At 40.5% G+C, this 22,366-nt stretch overlaps 1 non-coding gene across 1 annotated transcript; it reads right to left on the bottom strand.

Annotated features, from left to right (window-relative positions):
• Nucleotides 1-15,680: 15,680 nt before the first annotated feature.
• On the bottom strand, nt 15,681-15,788 carry LOC130954231 (small nucleolar RNA R71). The gene has a single exon (XR_009076230.1). It is a non-coding gene; the product is annotated as a small nucleolar RNA R71 (small nucleolar RNA).
• Nucleotides 15,789-22,366: the final 6,578 nt, after the last annotated feature.

Raw genomic sequence — 22,366 nt, 5'->3', positions numbered from 1 at the left:
AATGGAAGAGAGATTCAAGAGGGAAGCCGGTTCAACTAAGAAGGCATGACCTCAAGCCCGTGGCTAGAGGATGGTTGGAGTTTATCCAACGCTCAATCATTCCCACTAGCAACTGGTCTGAAGTTACTCTAGACCGGGCCATCATGATTCATAGCATCATGATTGGAGAAGAAGTAGAAGTTCATGAGGTTATAGCCCAAGAACTCTATAAGGTGGCGGACAAGTCTTCCACCTTGGCAAGGTTAGCCTTTCCTCACCTCATTTGTCACCTCTGTTATTCAGTTAGAGTTGACATAGAAGGAGACACCCCCATTGATGAGGATAAGCCCATCACTAAGAAAGGGATGGAGCAAACAAGAGACCCCTCTCATCATGAGATCCCTGAGATGCCTCAAGGGATGCACTTTCCTCCACAAGACTATTGGGAGCAAATTAACACCTCCCTAGGAGAATTGAGTTCCAACATGGGACAACTAAGGGTGGAGCACCAAGAATATTCCATCCTCCTCCATGAAATTAGAGAAGATCAAAGAATCATGAGAGAGGAGAAACAAAGACAAGGAAGAGACATTGAGGAGCTCAAGCACTCCATAAGATCTTCAAGAGGAAGAACAAGCCGCCATCACTAAGGTGGACCCGTTCTTTAATCTCCTTGTTCTTTATTTTCTTGTTTTTCGAATTTTCATGCTCATGTTTATCCATGTTTGTGTCTTATGATCATTAGTGTCTTAAGTGTCTATTCCTTAAAGTTATGAATGTCCTATGAATCCATCACCTTTCTTGAATAAAAAAATGTTCTTAATTGAAAAGGAAAAAGAATTGCATGAATTTTGAATTTTATAACAGTTTAATTATTTTGACGTGGTGGCAACACTTTTGTTTTCTGAATGCATGCTTAAACAGTGCATATGTCTTTTGAATTTGTGATTCATGAATGTTGGCTCTTGAAAGAATGATGAAAAAGGAGACATGTTACTGAGGATCTGAAAAATCATAAAAATGATTCTTGAAGCAAGAAAAAGCAGTGAATACAAAAAAAAAAAAAAGAGAAAGAGAAAGACGAAAAAAAGAAAAAAAAAAGAGAGAAAGAAAAAGAAAAGAAAAAGAAAGAAATAAAGTTGTGATCTAAGGCAAAAAGAGTGTGCTTAAGAACCCTGGACACCTCTAATTGGGGACTTTAGCAAAGCTGAGTCACAATCTGAAAAGGTTCACCCAATTATGTGTCTGTGGCATGTATGTATCCGGTGGTAATACTGGAAGACAGAGTGCTTTGGGCCACAGCCAAGGCTCAATAAGTAGCTGTGTTCAAGAATCATTATACTTAGCTAGGAGAATCAATAACACTATCTGGATTCTGAGTTCCTAAAGAAGCCAATCATTCTGAGTTTCAAAGGATAGAGTGAGATGCCAAAACTGTTCAGAGGCAAAAAGCTAAAAGCCCCGCTCATCTAATTAATACTGATCTTCATAGATGTTTTTGGAATTCATTACATATTCTCTTCTTTTTATCTTATTTGATTTTCAGTTGCTTGAGGACAAGCAACAATTTAAGTTTGGTGTTGTGATGAGCGGATAATTTGTACGCTTTTTGGCATTGTTTTTAGTATGTTTTTAGTATATTTGGTTTAGTTTTTAGTATATTTCTATTAGTTTTTAGTTAAAATTCACTTTTCTGGACTTTACTATGAGTTTGTGTGTTTTTCTGTGATTTCAGGTATTTTCTGGCTGAAATTGAGGGACCTGAGCAAAAATCTGATTCAGAGACTGAAAAGGACTGCAGATGCTGTTGGATTCTGACCTCCCTGCACTCGAAGTGGATTTTCTGGAGCTACAAAAGCCTAATTGGCGCGCTCTCAACGGCGTTGGAAAGTAGACATCCTGGGCTTTCCAGCAATATATGATAGTCTATACTTTGCCCAAGATTTGATGGCCCAAACCGGCGTTCAAAGTCACCTTCAGAAATTCCAGCGTTAAACGCCGGAACTGGCACCAAAATGGGAGTTAAACGCCCAAACTGGCACAAAAGCTGGTGTTTAACTCCAAGAAGAGTCTCTACACGAAAATGCTTCATTGCTCAGCCCAAGCACACACCAAGTGGGCCCGGAAGTGGATTTTTATGTCATTTACTCATCTCTGTAAACCTTAGGCTACTAGTTCTCTATAAGTAGGACCTTTTACTATTGTATTGAGAGACCGGGGGGTAGCTATCTTTGTTCTTAGGCTATCTTAGATCATTGAGAGGCTGGCCATTCGGCCATGCCTAGACCTTGTTCTTATGTATTTTCAACGGTGGAGTTTCTACACACCATAGATTAAGGTGTGGAGCTCTGCTGTACCTCGAGTATTAATGCAATTACTATTGTTCTTCTATTCAATTCCGTGAGATCAGAGTCTTCGTGGTATAGGCTAGAACTGATGGCGGCATTCAAGAGAATCCGGAAGGTCTAACCTTGTCTGTGGTATTCTGAGTAGGATTGAATGATTGAATGACTGTGACGTGCTTCAAACTCCTGAAGGCGGGGCGTTAGTGACAGACGCAAAAGAATCACTGGATTCTATTTCGGCCTGATCGAGAACCGACAGATGGATAGCCGTGCCGTGACAGGGTTGATAACTACGATTTTAGGAAATTGCACGATCGGCAAAAATTCCTTCCGGCAAGTGCACCGGTTATCGTGAAGTAAAAACTCACAATAGAGTGAGGTCGAATCCCACAAGGATTGGTTGAGTGAGCAATTGGGATTAGAAGTGTGTTCTAGTTGAGCGGAATCAAGATTTAGATGAGAATTTCGGAATGTAAAATTGCATGAATTAAAGAGCGAGAAGCTAAATTGTTTAAATTAAAAAGGGATCGGGGTGATTGCATGAATTTAATTGCAGAATGTAAAGAGAAAGTGGTAATCAGAAATGGGGAATTCATTGGGTTTTAGGAGATATTGAGATCTCCGAATCAAAACATGTTTATCTCTTCCTCAACCAATGCGTTCATTGAATTTTGCTTGGCAATCTTATATGATTGGATCCCAATCCCTTGGCTCACCAATTCTCTCTAAAGACAAACAAATTCCCAATCCCTTGGTTTAAATGTTCATAAGAAGAGATGATGCTCGATCACTGATTATACCACACAGTTTCATGAACCACAATTTGGTAGGATTACATGTCACAATATCCATCCAAACCCCAATCCAATTCACTGTGAGAAAGCTTCTCTAGCATGAATCCTCCATTCCTTTCCCAAGGTTCCGAAGGATTCCAATTATGGATAGTTTCTTTCCCAAGACAACTAACCAATGGAATTAGATCGAGAAGCTTTCTAACAAAAATTCAAGAGAAAAGATTGAAGAAGAAGATAAAAACTATTATTGATTCATTGAATTACAATAGAGCTCCCTAACCCAATGAAAGGGGTTTAGTGAGTCATAGCTCTGAATTCAATTACAAAAAGTATGAAAACTAGAAAAATGATCAAAAGTTTTCCGTCTGTTCCTTACTAACTTAAATTCTATCCTATTTATACACTTTCTAAATTGAGCTTCTGTTGTGTTTCTTGGGCTTTGAGGCCTTTCCTTGATTTCCTTTTGCTTTGGGTTTATGATCCATAATCCTGATGAGGCTGCTGATCTAATTCTGTAACATTCATTGAGCCAACTTAATGATAATCAAGTAATGACACATGACTCAACAAATTGAAATTCCAGACTCATCAATTCTTCAGGCCCAATCCCATAAACCATGATATTCAATTAGGTTTCATACCAGAGTACGTTTAAGTTAATGTTTGTGCTTAAATGCTAACTTAAACTGCAATATCTTTGGCCCAGAAACCTTTTCAAATAGTGGCGTTTAAGTTGCAGTTTAAGCTTAAACTGCAACTTAAACGTTGGACACTCCTGGAGGTGGTATAATTCAAGCACGTTTAAGCTTCAGTTTAAGGTTAAACTGAAGCTTAAACGTGGAAATGAAAGAAAGCAACCATAGAGGGTAAAGTAGTCGAACACGTTTAAGCTTCAGTTTAAGGTTAAACTGAAGCTTAAACGTGGAAATGGAAGAAGGCAACCCTGGAGTGTGGAATTGTCGAACACGTTTAAGCTTCAGTTTAAGGTTAAACTGAAGCTTAAACGTGGAAATGAAGAAAGCACCCTGGAGGATGGAATTGTCGAACACGTTTAAGCTCCAGTTTAAGCTTAAACTGGAGCTTAAACGTGGAAATGAAAAAAAACAACCCTGGAGTGTGGATTTTGGTCGAACACGTTTAAGCTCCAGTTTAAGGTTAAACTAGAGCTTAAACGTGGAAATGGCTCCCTGGTGCATTTCTCATTTCTGGCGTTTAACTTCCAGTTTAAGGTTAAACTGGAGGTTAAACGCCACTTTCAGCTTTTCCTCAGCTTTCATGATTTTGGCGTTTAACCTCCAGTTTAAGCTTAAACTGGAGCTTAAACTGGAGCTTAAACTCCACATGTGATATTCAAGCTTCCTTTATTGATTTTGTTGCTTCCTTGCCTAGCCTCTTCTTCCCTGAAATCATCCAAACAACTGCTTCAAAGTCTTGCAAAATTTCATGAGAAATCTTCCATTCATAGCATTCAAGTAATATAACTAAAAACTCATGGAATTTGCATCAAAATCATACTGTTTGGATGGTTCATTGCTTTGTTATTCATTTAACCATTCTTGGTTACTTTAAGCTCAAGAAAATGCATAAAACAACTAAAACTAATAGAAAAATGCTAGTGAAACTAGCCTAAGATGCCTTGGCATCAAGGGTGCGTTGAACATTTCCACTGAGAGGATGGGAGGTAGCCACTGACAACGGTGAAACCCGTGCATAAGCTTGCCATGGAAAGGAGTAAGAAGGATTGGATGAAGACAGTAGGAAAGCAGAGAGATGGAAGGGACACAGCATCTTCATGCGCTTATCTGAAATTCCCACCAATGAATTACATAAGTATCTCTATCTTTATCTTTATGTTTTATTCGTATATCACCATATCCATTTGAGTTTGCCTGACTAAGATTTACAAGATGACCATAGCTTGCTTCATACCAACAATCTCCGTGGGATCGACCCTTACTCGCGTAAGGTTTATTACTTGGATGACCCAGTTCACTTGCTGGTTAGTTGTGCGAAGTTGTGTTTATGCCATGGTATTGAACACCAAGTTTTTGGGGTTCCTTACCGGGGATTATGAGAGTTGTGAAAAGTATTGTTCACAATTTCGCGCACCAACAATACTATACCATCATAAATAACACTTTATACAAAAGAAGGATTTCAACACCATTGCTGAAATGTGTGCCAACTTCCAATGCTAAAGATATCATAGAAGAAGTGCACAGTGGCATTTGTGGCAATCACCTCGGAGTGCAAGCACTCGCCAAAAAAGTACTTCGGGCAGGATTCTATTGGCCGAAGCTACAAAAAGAAGCCACAGAATTTGTAAGGACATGTTCGCCATGTCAGAAGCATGCCAACTTTCACGCCGCTCCGCCAGAGGAACTCATCAGCGTAACCTCACCCTGGCCATTTGCAAAATGGGGCCTCGATCTCCTCGGACCTTTTCCTCAAGGATCAGGGCAAGTCAAATTCCTCATAGTAGGAATAGACTACTTCACAAAATGGATCGAGGCAGAGTCCCTAGCTAATGCCACAGCTCAAAGAAGTCAGAAATTCCTATATAGAAACATCGTCACAAGGTTCGGAGTTTCACACTCCATCACTACAGACAATGGTACCCAGTTCACAGACACAGGCTTTAGAAAACTAGCGGCCGACTTGAATATAAAACAACAATTCACTTCTGTTGAGCACCCCCAAGCTAATGGACAAGCTGAAGCTGCTAACAAAGTTATATTAGCAGGGTTAAAATGGAGGCTACAGGATGCAAAGGGAGCCTGGGCCGAAGAACTCCCACAAGTCCTATGGGCATATCAAACGACTCCACATTCCACGACAAAGGAGTCACCTTTCCTATTAGCTTACGGGATGGAGGCAATGATCCCAGTAGAAGAGGAAGAAGGATCACCCAAGGTAATCCATTTCAGCGAAAAAGCCAATTCCCAACTCCAAAGGGAAGAGCTCGACTTACTTCCGAAAATTCGAGAAAGAGCTCGGATAAGGGAAGAAGCGTTGAAACGACGAATGGCCTCCAGATACAACCAAAAAGTAATACAGCGGGCCTTCAATGAAGACGACCTCATCCTAATCCGAAATGATATAGGAGCAACTCGACCTGGAGAAGGAAAACTGGCAGCAAACTAGAAGGGACCCTTCCGAGTCATAGAAGTACTGGGAAAGGGCTACTACAAGCTTTCCGAACTCGACGGGCGGGAGCTTCCTAGATCATGGCACGCCTGCAACCTAAGAAGGTACTATATCTAGGGATGACAAAATATTTTGGACAGGGCACACTCTTTTTCCTGAAAAGGTTTTTTAATGAGGCGCCCTGCCAAGACCTACAAATCACCCGACTTAGGAAATTAACTCCTCATGTATATTTGTATTTTCCTTTAATAAAATTTGCTCAGATTCTCTACAAACGCTCAAGTCGTATTTTTCTAAAAACATTCATCACCCGATTGTAAAGCTACAGATCGACAGAAAGTGAAAACCGAATTCACTATGCGATCACGATAAAAACGAGGGCTAAAAACCCAAATTCTACGAAATCGGCAAAGATGAAGACAGAATAATGCAAGAAGTTATAGAAAGTGATCCATAGAAAGGACCTGACGAGGTCCTAATAAAATGGATTGCTATAAAATAACTTAAAGGCTGGACGGCACAAAAGTCGGACCAGCCACAAAAACCCAAGTTATAAGTAAAGCCCTGGATAGAGGTCTGGCCAACCCTATAAAAGAGGATTACTATAACTTCGAAGAGCCCAACAGGACGAAGTCGGACTCCTACAAAAAGTTACAAAAGATAAATCCTTGAAGGAGACCTAAACAAGGTCCAAGAAAGAGGATTATCAAGTAACTCGACATGGCCCGACATGACGTAGTCGGCCCGGATAGATTAAAGTTACAAAAGATAAATCCCTGAAAGAGACTTGAACAAGGTCCGAGAAAGAGGATTATCAAGTAACTCGACAAAGCCCGACATGACGAAGTCGGCCCGGAAAAGATAAAGTTACAAAAAAGATCTGAACAAGATCTAAGAAAAAACGATTACCTAGTAACGGAACAGGGACCGATGTGAAAAAGTCGGACTAAAGCTACAAAAAGTTATAAAAAGTAATCCCAAGGGGTTGCTAGAAATAACTCAAGAAAAGATCAACTGAGAAAATCAGCCAACAGAGGGGAGATTGCTCGACCCGATAAGACCTCGACTTCGCCAAAAGCAATCAAAAGAGGATGAATAAAAAACAACTCTGAAAGATTCCAGATAAATGCTAAAGAAAGCTGCAAGCAATCATATTGTGAAAAACAAGGCAGTTACCATAAAACAAAGACTCAAGAGGCCGCTTGAAGCCAACCCCAAGAGCAAGAGAAACTATTTTGTTTTTCAAAATAAAGTTGCTAAGAGTAGCAACTATCAACAGTCAACAAAACACCATTTACAAAAAAGAGTTCAAAACCCACAGGCCGGGCTATACACAAATCTATTAAGGATAATCAAAGAGAGTCCAAAGGCTTCCCAGTAGCAGCATCAACATGAGGTGAAGGAGGACGAGTCTGGAGAGGCACCGCATCCACTGTCCCATCGCCTCGATTCAAGATCTGATAGTCAGGATCTGGCTCAACTATGGTCGAGGGGGCTGAAGGAACCGGCGGGGCAGAGGCTTTAGCAGGAGGCACAGGAGGAGGTTCAATATCATCATCGAGATCATCCGGAACAATCTTGCCATCCTTTACTACGTTATCAAGACTAACGAAAGTCAAATCGGCACCAGGGACAACAATCCGGAACTGCTCTATCAGGTTCTCATAGGCGGCAGTCACGCTACCCACAAGATGACCCTGAAGCTCGGCATAATCAACCCGAGCAGTTTCCAAGTCATCTCGGAGACGCACCAACTCCCTATAAGCCGAGACATAGCTATCCTTGTGCTTCAATGCCATGTCCTCAGCCAACTTCAAAGAAGCCGCCAAGGCAATAGAGCTAGCATTCTCACCCTCTAGTTCCTTTTCTACCTTCGCCAACTTCACCTCCAATTCCTCCTTCAGACCCTTGATCCGATCAAACTCCGATTTAGCCTCCTCTATGAAAGATTTAGTAGCATGAATCAGAATACCCTGAACAGTCTGGAAAATGGTCGCACCCATATGTGCCATCTTCACACTATTTTTGGTAATGAAATCTAGGTGCTGAAGAAGGGACACATCATCCATAGAAAGCCCACCATAATGGGCAATCTGTTGGTCGACAAACTGATGCATGGAAACTTAACAGAAATTAAAGTACAGAATCTTAAATGAGGAATTGGGGTAATGCTCAAAAAAGTAAATAGCAGAAATTAAAGAGAATGGATAAGATCAGAAATGGGGAGATCATTGGGTTTAGGAGATGTTGCAATTCTTCGGATCAAGTTCATTCTCATCTCTTCCTCAATCAATGCATTCATTGATCTCCTTGGCAATCTTAAGTGATTGAATCCCAATTCCTTGGTAATCCAATCTCTCAAATCTTGATCAATAGCCAATTCCTTGGTCAATTGCTCATGAGAAGAGATGAAGTATGGTCACTGATTATACCAATACATTTCCCAATTCAAGTATTGGTAGGATTATAGTCACATATCCATTCCAACCCAAATTGGTCCAGCATGAGAAAGCAATTCTAGCATGATCTCTTCATTCCTCTTCCAAGGTTCCGAAGAGATCCAATTATGGAGAGTTTCTTTTCCAAGATAGCTAACCAATTGAATTAAGATTGAAAGCTTTCTAGTAAAATCAAGAGAAAAGATAGAAGAAGAAGAATGAAAACTAATATTGATCCATCAAATTACAATAGAGCTCCCTAACCCAATGAAAGGGGTTTAGTTGTTCATAGCTCTAGGAATCAAAAATGGCAGAAAAGAAGAATCCATGATAGAAGTACAAAGAAGTAAATATGCAGAGAGTAGTTCTCCAAGGTGCAAAAGTTTTTAGCTAGTTCAAAACTACTCCTATATATACTACTCTTCAAGATCTTCTAGTGAGTTCTTCAAGTCTTGGATGTGGGCTTTGGACCTTGAGTTGAAATAATTCTCATCTTTAGTGGGCCAAGCTTGCAGAGAAATATGAATTAGGCTTGGGCATTTAGTGAGATTAATCGTGGAATACATTTCTGGGTGCGAGAACGTTAGTGGCATTCACCTTTTCCACTAACGTTCTACCCTTATATGCCCACGTTATTCTCAAAGTTAGAAGTCTTAACGTGACTTCTAACGTTCCTTCTCAACTCTTGGCCAACGTTAATGGGACTCACTTTTTCCATTAACGTTGGCTTATGCCCCTTTTCGCAAACGTTAATGGAAATCACTTTTCCCATTAACGTTGCTTGCCCTTTGCCCCCTACTTTAGGTCTCACGTTAGCTTAGCTAACGTAGCTCTTAACGTGGGCATCTATCACCTTCGAGAGCGTTAGTGACACTCACCTTTGTCACTAACGCTCTAATTGCCTTAATCCCCTACGTTAGAACCCACGTTAACTAAGTTAACGTGGCTCTTAACGTAGTAATGAAGCCATCTTCCAACGTTAGTGACAAAAGTGAGTGTCACTAACGTTGGTTCTTTGAACCCCACTCCACGTTAACTTTCACGTTAACAATCTTAACGTGAGAGTTAACATAGGCAATGAAAATGATCCAACGTTAGTGACAACAGTGAGTGTCACTAACGTTGGCATTGTTGATCCTTGTCCACGTTAGAGTTCACGTTAACTTAGTTAACGTGACTCTTAACGAGGGGCATTGCCTAGTTTCCCAACGTTAGTGGTGTTCACTTTTACCACTAACGTTGAGGAGAAACGTTATTGGAGTTCACGTTTCTCATTAACGTGGAGTCCTCTTTTCCTTCTACGTTAAGTACCACGTTAACTTAGTTAACGTGGCTCTTAACGTAGGCTATGAATGGCTTCGCAAGCGTTATTGGTGATCACTTTTCTCATTAACGTGAATGCTAACGTGATTCTTCCATGCTTCATTTGTCCTGAAATCAAGCAATTAGAGTGCATCAAAGCTCTAGCTAAAATCATGAGATTATGCATCATTAAAATATCATGTAATTCTAGCAAAAATCTCATGAAATCATGCAAAATTCACATTAGTTGCTTGACTGAAGGTGTAAGTGTATTTTCACCCAAAACTTGCCTTGTTTACTAGGAAAATTCATGAAACTACCCTAAAACAGTAAAGAAAAGGTCAGTGAAACTGGCCTAGATGCCCTGGCATCACAACACCAAACTTAAAGCTTGGTTGTCCCTAAGCAAGTACTGAAGCATAAGAAAAATGAAATAAAAGAACAAGAATATAAGATGGAAATATCATTCATGGTTCATGGAGTTTCATGCATAGCAACATAGGTTCTTTCCTTTTAGGTTTCAAGCCTTTATCAAATCCCTAGTCACTCTCTTAATTGCATCCCTTGAGGCTTCATTCTTATTGATCCTTCTTTTTTTTTCAAAGTTTATTTTTCTTTTTGCTAGGTGCTTTGTAAGAGGACAACTTTTTATGATAAGCTTTCAGCCAACACTCCCAAACCAGTTGGTTTTAAGGTGCTAGGTGTTAAGACACCCCTAAGGACTTACTCCTTCAAGTCTCTTTCCCTCATACATACACACCACATGCACATGGTTTGTTATTCTTTCTTTCTTGAGACCTTGGTGTCCGCACCTCTTTGGGTTACTAAGTGCTCTGTAACAAGTGTTACTCTTGATAGTGAACTTTCAGCTGATAATCCCAGATTAGTTAATCCAAGTTACCAAGTGATAAGGCACCCCTAAGAGCTTATTCATCCAAGTATATCCCTTGTGCATAAACACCACAGACACATGCCTCAGTTTCAAAACCCTTGGTGCCTAGCATTGTTCCTTTTTGTGTTCCCTTTCTTATTTTCACTTGTATTACTCTTTCTTTTCTTGTTGGGATCTTATTATTTAGCTAGCCTCAAGGAATGTGTCTCAAACTTATGACTTAGGATGGATAGTTGCTTTCTTTCCTTTCTTAGTGAACTAACTTAGCTTACTAATCATCCTACCACAAACACTTAGAATGCACTTCACAAAATGACTCCATTCTTGTTCTTTCCATAACATTTTCTTTTTGATTAACTTAAAGAAACAAGCATACAAGTAAGAAAGGTGCAAGTGAATATTTAAGACATTAGGCTCAATAACATAGACTTAAGCAATGAAACTTAAATGCATAATTGAAAATCCTAAGCTACCATGGAAGCATGTTCTATTTCATACATGATTTTCCTTATTTAAAGCTTTGAAAAGGAAGGTAAACTAATAAGGAACTTCACCACCTTTCACTTGCCGGCCTGCTCATTCTCTTCTACTCTCTTGCCATTTTTAGATTCGCTTTGTCCACTTGTTCTTTCTCTCATCCGATTTGCTCTAGCCAATTTCCAATCCTCTAGTGCCTTTCTTACCGATTCATGACTTTGTTCAACCCTTTCATGCTCTACTCGTGCTAATTCATCCTTTACATCCTCATATTTTGTGATTCCTGGATGCAAATTAGGCAATTGTCCGAGATATCCAAGCCTGGCTTGGGTATTCACATGGTATCCAGTCTCACTCATGTAGACTCCTTCCGAGAATGTTCTAAGTTCATCGAGAAGATCTGCTTGTTCTCTTTGTTTCCTATGCATCTCATTGATGAGCGGATAATTTGTACACTTTTTGGCATTGTTTTTAGTATGTTTTTAGTATCTTTTAGTTAGTTTTTATTATATTTTTATTAGTTTTTAATTAAAATTCACTTTTCTGGACTTTACTATGAGTTTGTGTGTTTTTCTGTGATTTCAGGTATTTTCTGGCTGAAATTGAGGGATCTGAGCAAAAATCTGATCCAGAGACTCAAAAGGACTGCAGATGCTGTTGGATTCTGACCTCCCTGCACTCGAAGTGGATTTTCTGGAGCTACAGAAGCCCAATTGGCGCGCTCTCAACGGCGTTGGAAAGTAGACATCCTGGGCTTTCCAGCAATATATGATAGTCCATACTTTGCCCAAAATTTGATGGCCCAAACCGGCGTTCAAAGTCACCTCAAGAAATCCCAGCGTTAAACGCTGGAACTGGCACCCAAATGGGAGTTAAACGCCCAAACTGGCATAAAAGCTGGCGTTTAACTCCAAGAAGAGTCTCTACACGAAATTGCTTCATTGCTCAGCCCAAGCACACACCAAGTGGGCCCGGAAGTGGATTTTTATGTCATTTACTTATCTATGTACACCTTAAGCTACTAGTTTTCTATAAGTAGGACCTTTTACTATTGTATTAGAGGACTTTTGGTAGCTATCTTCGATATATGCTATCTTAGATCATTGGGAGGCTGGCCATTCGGCCATGCCTAGACCTTATGCTTATGTATTTTCAACGGTGGAGTTTCTACACACCATAGATTAAGGTGTGGAGCTCTGCTGTACCTCGAGTATTAATGCAATTACTATTGTTCTTCTATTCAATTCCGCTTGTTCTTTGTCCAAGATATCACTGGTTCTTCAACTTGATGAAGGTGATGATTGACGCCCATCACCATTCTCACCCATGAACAAGGTGACTGACAACCACTTTTGTTCTACACGCATCTGAGGCTTAGTGAATATCTCTTGGATTCTTTAATCGGAATCTTCGTGGTATAGGCAAGAACTGATGGCGGCATTCAAGAGAATCCGGAAGGTCTAACCTTGTCTGTGGTATTCTGAGTAGGATTCAATGATTGAATGACTGTGACGTGCTTCAAACTCTAACCTGCTGGGCGTTAGTGACAGACACAAAAGAGGGATTCTATTCCAGTAGGAGCGGGAACCGAACCGGTGATTGGCCATACTGTGACAGAGTGCGTGAGCATTAGCTTTCACTGCGAGGATGGGAGGTAGCCACTGACAACGGTGAAACCCTACACGAGCTTGCCATGGAAAGGAGTAAGAAGGATTGGATGAAGGCAGTAGGAAAGCAGAGAGACGGAAGGGAAGGCATCTTCATACGCTTGTCTGAAGCTCCTACACCAATGATATACATAAGTATCACTATCTTTATTTTCTATGTTATTTTCGTTCATCATCATATACAATTGAGTTTGCCTGACTAAGATTTACAAGATGACCATAGCTTGCTTCAATGCTAACAATCTCCGTGGGATCGACCCTTACTCACGTAAGGTATTACTTGGACGACCCAGTGCACTTGCTGGTTAGTTGTGCGAAGTTGTGTAATGCCATGGAATTGAACTACCAAGTTCTTGGAGTTCATGACCGGGGATTATGAGAGTTGTGAAAAGTATTGTTCACAATTTCGCGCACCAAGTTTTTGGCGCCGTTGCCGGGGATTGTTCAAGTTTTGAGCAAGCTTTTGGTAACAATGCCTGGGATTGTTCTAGTTTGGACAACTGACGGTTCATCTTGTTGCTTAGATTAGGTATTTATCTTTTTCGAAATTCTTGAAGATGAATTCTAGAGTTTCATGATGATTTGTTGAAATCTGGCTGGCTGAGAAGCCATGTCTAATCTGATTGGACCGAGGTTTCAACTTATCACCACAAGAGCTTGTTGATTTTCATCAATTTTGCTTTTGGAGCAGTGATCCGCTAAGGCTTGGCTGACCTTTGATCATGTCTAGTGTTTTGGACCGAAGCTTTCTTTGAAAGCTTGGCTGGCTGTGAAGCCATGTCTAATTCCTGGACTGGAGTCTTAGACTAGCATTGCACTGATTCCTGGAATTCTCATTAAGAATTTTGATGTTTTTTTTTCCACTTAATTTTCGAAAAATACAAAAAAAATTACAAAATCATAAAAACCAAAAATATTTGATGTTTCTTGCTTAAGTCTAGTGTCTCATCTTAAGTTTGGTGTCAATTGCATGCATTCATTCATGTGTCTTATGGATCTTCAAGTAATTCTTGATGATTTTTGTGTTCTAATCTCTAAATTCTATTGACTTGACGTATTTTGTGTGTCTCATATGCATTCTCACATTGTTAGTGTCAATAGTATACAAACTGCTAAGTTTGGTGTCTTGCATGCGTTGTTATTTGATTCTTATTGCATTTTGATTATTAAAAATCCAAAAATATTTTTAATTTGTGTCTTTTCAAGTCAATGATACCAAGAATTGAAGATCCAGAACATACTGCAGAGGAATTATACAGAAAAAGCTGAGCATTCAAAAATGCCCAGTGAAGAAGACAGACTGGCGTTTAAACGCCAGCCAGGGTACCTGGTTGGGCGTTTAACGCCCAAAAAGGGTGCATTTTGGGCGTTAAACGCCAGAATGGATACCATTCTGGGCGTTTAACGCCAGGATGGTGCTAGGGGGAGAATTTTGTTTTCAAATCATTTTTTTTTCAAAGTTTTCAAAGTTTTTCAAAATCAAATCTTTTTCAAATCATATCCTTTCAATCAAATGTTTTCAAAATCAATTTCTTTCTTTTTTTCAAAGATACTTACTAACAATTAATGATTTGATTGAACATTTTTTGCCTTTTCTGTTAAGGAAGGTTTTATGTTTGAATCATATCTTTTCTTGTTAGGCAAGTCATTAATTTTTAAATCATATCTTTACAATTTGTTTTCAAATCATATCTTTTCAAATTGTTTTCAAATCATATCTTCTCAATCACATCTTTTTAATCACATCTTTTTCAAATTAAGTTTTCAATCAAATCCTTTTGACTTCTAATTTCAAATCTTTTTCAAAAATCACTTGATTTCATTCTTACTTTTATTTTCGAAAATCAATTAAGTGTTTTTCAAAAATGTTTTCAAAATTTTCTAATTAATTTTCGAAAAGATTACTTCCCTCCCTCTCACATCCTTCTATTTATGGAGCACCACTCCTTCTCAATGCACAATTCGAACCTTATCTAATTAAAGTTCGAATTCTTCTTCTCCTTCTTCTTTCTATTTCTCTTTTCCTCTGACACCTCAAGGAATCTCTATACTGTGACATAGAGGATTCCACATTTTCTTTTTCTCTTCTCTTTCATATGAGCAGGAGCAGAGACAAAGGCATTCTTGTTGAAGCTGACCCTGAACCCGAAAGAACCCTGAAGAGAAAGCTAAGAGAAGCCAAAGCACAACTCTCTTTAGAGGACCTGACCGAATTCTTCAAAGAAGAAGAAGACATGGCAGCCGAAAACAACAACAATGCCAACAATGCAAGGAAGGTGCTGGGTGACTTAACTGCACCTACTCCCGACTTCTATGGGAGAAGCATCTCTATCCCTGCCATTGGAGCAAACAACTTTGAGCTTAAGCCTCAATTAGTTTCTCTAATGCAACAGAATTGCAAGTTCCATGGACTTCCAATGGAAGATCCTCATCAGTTCTTAGCTGAATTCTTGCAAATCTGTGACACAGTCAAGACTAATGGGGTAGACCCTGAGGTCTATAGACTGATGCTATTCCCTTTTGCTGTAAGAGACAGAGCTAGAATATGGTTGGACTCTCAACCTAAAGAAAGCCTGGACTCTTGGGAAAAGCTAGTCAATGCCTTCTTGGCAAAGTTCTTTCCACCACAAAGATGGAGTAAGCTTAGAGTAGAAGTCCAAACCTTCAGACAGAAGGATGGAGAATCCCTCTATGAAGCTTGGGAAAGATACAAACAATTAATCAGGAAGTGTCCCTCAGACATGCTTTCTGAATGGAGCATCATAGGTATTTTCTATGATGGTCTCTCTGAACTATCCAAGATGTCTTTGGATAGCTCTGCTGGAGGATCTCTTCATCTGAAGAAGACGCCTGCAGAGGCTTAAGAGCTGATTGAAATGGTTGCAAATAACCAATTCATGTACACTTCTGAAAGGAATCCTGTGAATAATGGGACTAATCAGAAGAAAGGAGTTCTTGAGATTGACACTCTGAATGCCATATTGGCTCAGAACAAGATATTGACTCAACAAGTCAATTTGATTTCTCAAAGTCTGTCTGGAATGCAAAATGCACCTGGCAGTACTAAGGAAGCTTCATCTGAGGAAGAAGCTTATGATCCTGAGAACCCTTCAATGGAAGAGGTGAATTACCTAGGAGAACCCTATGGAAACACCTATAATTCTTCATGGAGAAATCTCCCAAATTTCTCATGGAAGAATCAAGAGAGACCTCAACAAGGTTTCAATAACAATAATGGTGGAAGAAACAGGCTTGGCACCAACAAGCCTTTTCCATCATCTCAGCAACAGACAGAGAGTTCTAAGCAGAATACCTCTGACTTAGCAACAATGGTCTCTGATCTAATCAAAACCACTCAAAGTTTCATGAATGAAACAAGGTCCTCCATTAGGAATTTGGAAGGACAAGTGGGTCAGCTGAGTAAGAAAATTACTGGACTCCCTCCTAGTACTCTCCCAAGCAACACAGAAGAAAATCCAAAAGGAGAGTGTAAAGCCATAAACATGGCCGAATATGGAGAGGAAAGAGAGGAGGTGGACGCCACTGAGGAAGACCTCAATGGGCGTGCACCAATCTCCTCTGAGTTCCCCAATGAGGAACCATGGGAATCTGAGGCTCAAAATGAGACCATAGAGATTCCATTGGAATTACTTCTGCCATTCATGAGCTCTGATGAGTATTCTTCCTCTGAAGAGGATGAGTATGTCACTGAAGAGCAAGTTGCTAAATACCTTGGAGCAATCATGAAGCTAAATGACAAGTTATTTGGAAATGAGACTTGGGAAGATGAACCTCCTTTGCTCACCAAAGAACTGGATGACTTGTCTAGGCAGAAATTACCTCAAAAGAGACAAGATCCTGGGAAGTTTTCTATACCTTGTACCATAGGCACCATGACCTTCAAGAAGGCCTTGTGTGACTTAGGGTCAAGTGTAAACCTCATGCCCCCCTCTGTAATGGAGAAGCTGGGGATCTTTGAGGTACAAGCTGTAAGAATCTCATTGGAGATGGCAGACAACTCAAGAAAACAAGCTCATGGACTTGTAGAGAATGTTTTGGTAAAAGTTGAAGACCATTACATCCCTACTGATTTCATAGTCCTAGAGACTGGGAAGTGCATGGATGAATCCATCATCCTTGGCAGACCCTTCCTAGCCACAGCAAAGGCTGTGATTGATGTTGATAGAGGTGAACTAATCATTCAAGTGAATGAAGAATCCTTTGTGTTTAAGGCTCAAGGATATCCCTCTGTCATCATGGAGAGGAAGCATGAAGAGCTTCTCTCAAGACAGAGCCAAGCAGAGCCCCCACAGTCAAACTCTAAGTTTGGTGTTGGGAGGCCACAACCAAACTCTAAGTTTGGTGTTGAACCCCCACATTCAAACTCTAAGTTTGGTGTTGGGAGGTTCCAACATGGCTCTGAGTATCTGTGAGGCTCCATGAGAGTCCTCTGTCAAGCTAATGACATTAAAGAAGCGCTTGTTGGGAGGCAACCCAATGTTTTATAGTTAACTATTTTCTTTTGTTATTTTATCTTTTTTTGTAGGTTGATGATCATAAGAAGTCACAAAAACAATGAAAAAAGCAAAAACAGAATGAAAAACAGGAAGAAAAACAGCACACCCTGGAGGAAGATGCTGCTGGCGTTCAAACGCCAGTAAGCCTAGCAGTTGGGCGTTTAACGCCCAGTCTGGCACCATTCTGGGCGTTTAACGCCAGAAAGGGGCACCAGACTGGCGTTAAACGCCAGAAAAGGGCTAGAACCTGGCGTTAAACGCCAGGAATGGGCACCAGCCCGGCGTTTAACGCCAGAAATGGCTCAAAACGTGATTTTGAGCAACATTTGGTGCAGGGATGACTTTTCCTTGACACCACAGGATCTGTGGACCCCACAGGACCCCACCACCACTCTCTCTCTTCTTCCCCCATTCACCAATCACCTCAATACCTCTTCCCCATAAACCCTTCACCTATCAAATCCCATCTTTCTCTTCACCACTCACATCCATCCTTCATAAATCCCCACCAACCTCACCCTTCAAATTCAAACCACTTTCCCTCCCAAACCCACCCATACATGGCCGAACTCCTTCTCCCCTCTCTCCTATAAATACCCTTCTTCCCTTCTTCATTTTCACACAACCTAAACACCACTTCTCCCCCTCTTTGGCCGAATACACCACCATCTCCCTCCTCCTCATTTCTTCTTCTTCTACTCTCTTCTTTCTTCTTTTGCTCGAGGACGAGCAAACATTTTAAGTTTGGTGTGGTAAAAGCGTTGCTTTTTCGTTTTCCATAACCATTTATGGCATCCAAGGCCGGAGAAACCTCTAAAAAGAGGAAAGGGAAGGAAAAAAGCTTCCACCTCCGAGTCATGGGAGATGGATAGATTCCTCTCAAGGGTGCATCAAGTCCACTTCTATGAAGTTGTGGCCTTGAAGAAGGTGATCCCCGAGGTCCCCTTTTCACTCAAAAAGGGTGAATATCCGGAGATCCGCCATGAGATCCGAAGAAGAGGTTGGGAAGTGCTTACCAACCCCATTCAACAAGTCGGAATCTTGATGGTTCAAGAGTTCTATGCCAATGCATGGATCACCAAGAACCATGACCAAAGTGTGAACCCGAATCCAAAGAATTATCTTACTATGGTTCGGGGGAAATACTTGGATTTTAGTCCGGAAAGTGTGAGGGTGGCGTTCAACTTGCCTATGATGCAAGGAGATGAACATCCTTACACTAGAAGGGTCAACTTTGATCAAAGGTTGGACCAAGTCCTCACAATCATATGTGAAGAGGGCGCACAATGGAAGAGAGATTCAAGAGGCAAGCCGGTCCAATTGAGAAGGCATGACCTCAAGCCCGTGGCTAGAGGATGGTTAGAGTTCATTCAATGCTCAATCATTCCCACTAGCAACCGGTCCGAAGTTACTCTAGACCGGGCCATCATGATTCATAGCATCATGATTGGAGAAGAAATAGAGGTTCATGAGGTTATAGCCCAAGAACTCTATAAGGTGGCGGACAAGACCTCCACCTTGGCAAGGTTAGCCTTTCCTCATCTCATTTGTCACCTCTGTTATTTAGTTGGAGTTGACATAGAAGGAGATACCCCCATTGATGAGGACAAGCCCATCACCAAGAAAAGGATGGAGTACACAAGAGACCCCTCTCATCAAGAGATCCCTGAGATGCCTCAAGGGATGCACTTTCCTCCAAGACTATTGGGAGCAAGTAAACACTTCCCTAGGAGAACTAAGTTCCAACATGGGACAACTAAGGGTGGAGCACCAAGAACACTCCATTCTCCTCCATGAAATTAGAGAAGATCAAAGAATCATGAGAGAGGAGCAACAAAGACAAGGAAGAGACATTGAGGAGCTCAAGCACTCCATAGGATCTTCAAGAGGAAGGAAGAGCCGCCATCACTAAGGTGGACCCGTTCCTTGATTTCCTTGTTCTTTATTCTTCTGTTTTTCGAATTTTATGCTTATGTTTATCCATGTTTGTGTCTTGTGATCATTAGTGTCTTAGTGTCTATGCCTTAAAGTTATGAATGTCCTATGAGTCCATCACCTTTCTTGAATAAAAACGTGCTTAATTGAAAAGGAAAGAATTGCATGAATTCTGAATTTTATAACAGTTTAATTATATTGATGTGGTGGCAACACTTTTGTTCTCTGAATGTATGCTTGAACAGTGCATATGTCTTTTGAATTTGTGGTTCATGAATGTTGGCTCTTGAAAGAATGATGAAAAAGGAGACATGTTACTGAGGATCTGAAAAATCATAAAAATGATTCTTGAAGCAAGAAAAAGCAGTGAATACAAAAAAAAAAAGGAAGAAAGCAAGCGAAAAAAAAAAAACCGAAAAAGAAAAAAAAAGAGAAGAAAGAGAAAAAGAAAGAAAAAGAAAAAAATAAGAGTTGTGATCCAAGGCAAAAAAGAGTGTGCTTAAGAACCCTGGACACCTCTAATTGGGGACTTTAGCAAAGCTGAGTCACAATCTGAAAAGGTTCACCCAATTATGTGTCTGTGGCATGTATGTATCCGGTGGTAATACTGGAAGACAGAGTGTTTTGGGCCACGGCCAAGACTCATAAAGTAGCTGTGTTCAAGAATCATCATACTTAACTAGGAGAATCAATAACACTATCTGGATTCTAAGTTCCTAAAGAAGCCAATCATTCTGAATTTCAAAGGATAGAGTGAGATGCCAAAACTGTTCAGAGGCAAAAAGCTGAAAGCCCCGCTCATCTAATTAATACTGATCTTCATAGATGTTTTTGGAATTCATTGCATATTCTCTTCTTTTTATCTTATTTGATTTTCAGTTGCTTGGGGACAAGCAACAATTTAAGTTTGGTGTTGTGATGAGCGGATAATTTGTACACTTTTTGGCATTGTTTTTAGTATGTTTTTAGTATCTTTTAGTTAGTTTTTATTATATTTTTATTAGTTTTTAATTAAAATTCACTTTTCTGGACTTTACTATGAGTTTGTGTGTTTTTCTGTGATTTCAGGTATTTTCTGGCTGAAATTGAGGGATCTGAGCAAAAATCTGATCCAGAGACTCAAAAGGACTGCAGATGCTGTTGGATTCTGACCTCCCTGCACTCGAAGTGGATTTTCTGGAGCTACAGAAGCCCAATTGGCGCGCTCTCAACGGCGTTGGAAAGTAGACATCCTGGGCTTTCCAGCAATATATGATAGTCCATACTTTGCCCAAGATTTGATGGCCCAAACCGGCGTTCAAAGTCACCTCAAGAAATCCCAGCGTTAAACGCTGGAACTGGCACCCAAATGGGAGTTAAACGCCCAAACTGGCATAAAAGCTGGCGTTTAACTCCAAGAAGAGTCTCTACACGAAATTGCTTCATTGCTCAGCCCAAGCACACACCAAGTGGGCCCGGAAGTGGATTTTTATGTCATTTACTTATCTATGTACACCTTAAGCTACTAGTTTTCTATAAGTAGGACCTTTTACTATTGTATTAGAGGACTTTTGGTAGCTATCTTCGATATATGCTATCTTAGATCATTGGGAGGCTGGCCATTCGGCCATGCCTAGACCTTATGCTTATGTATTTTCAACGGTGGAGTTTCTACACACCATAGATTAAGGTGTGGAGCTTTGCTGTACCTCGAGTATTAATGCAATTACTATTGTTCTTCTATTCAATTCCGCTTGTTCTTTGTCCAAGATATCACTGGTTCTTCAACTTGATAAAGGTGATGATTGACGCCCATCACCATTCTCACCCATGAACAAGGTGACTGACAACCACTTTTGTTCTACACGCATCTGAGGCTTAGTGAATATCTCTTGGATTCTTTAATCGGAATCTTCGTGGTATAGGCAAGAACTGATGGCGGCATTCAAGAGAATCCGGAAGGTCTAACCTTGTCTATGGTATTCTGAGTAGGATTCAATGATTGAATGACTGTGACGTGCTTCAAACTCTAACCTGCTGGGCGTTAGTGACAGACGCAAAAGAGGGATTCTATTCCAGTAGGAGCGGGAACCGAACCGGTGATTGGCCGTACTGTGACAGAGTGCGTGAGCATTAGCTTTCACTTCGAGGATGGGAGGTAGCCACTGACAACGGTGAAACCCTACACGAGCTTGCCATGGAAAGGAGTAAGAAGGATTGGATGAAGGCAGTAGGAAAGCAGAGAGACGGAAGGGAAGGCATCTTCATACGCTTGTCTGAAGCTCCTACACCAATGATATACATAAGTATCACTATCTTTATTTTCTATGTTATTTTCGTTCATCATCATATACAATTGAGTTTGCCTGACTAAGATTTACAAGATGACCATAGCTTGCTTCAATGCTAACAATCTCCGTGGGATCGACCCTTACTCACGTAAGGTATTACTTGGACGACCCAGTGCACTTGCTGGTTAGTTGTGCGAAGTTGTGTAATGCCATGGAATTGAACTACCAAGTTCTTGGAGTTCATGACCGGGGATTATGAGAGTTGTGAAAAGTATTGTTCACAATTTCGCGCACCACTCATGAATGTGGACTCCTTGATGTGCTTGGATGTCGATTAGCCTTTGGATGGCTTCTTGTTGTTGATCATGTTTCTGATTCAAATTGTGGAAGGATTCACTCCATTGTCTTCCTTGCTCCAATTGCTGATCCATCAGTTGTTTTTGCCATTCCCCTTGTTGATTCATCCATCTGGAAAGTGACTCTTCATGACGATCCCTTGATTGTATTTGGAGCTCCCTTTGCGCCTCTTGGTTTTCCATGCATTGCCTAGATAAAACATCAATAGCCTCTTGCAGTTGGTGCATGCTTAAGGCGGCTGGGGGT

Source organism: Arachis stenosperma, chromosome 1, assembly GCF_014773155.1.
Source record: "Arachis stenosperma cultivar V10309 chromosome 1, arast.V10309.gnm1.PFL2, whole genome shotgun sequence".
NCBI lineage: Eukaryota > Viridiplantae > Streptophyta > Magnoliopsida > Fabales > Fabaceae > Arachis > Arachis stenosperma.
The sequence above is the reverse complement of the archived record's forward strand: the minus strand, read 5'-3'. Positions and strand labels throughout refer to the sequence as shown.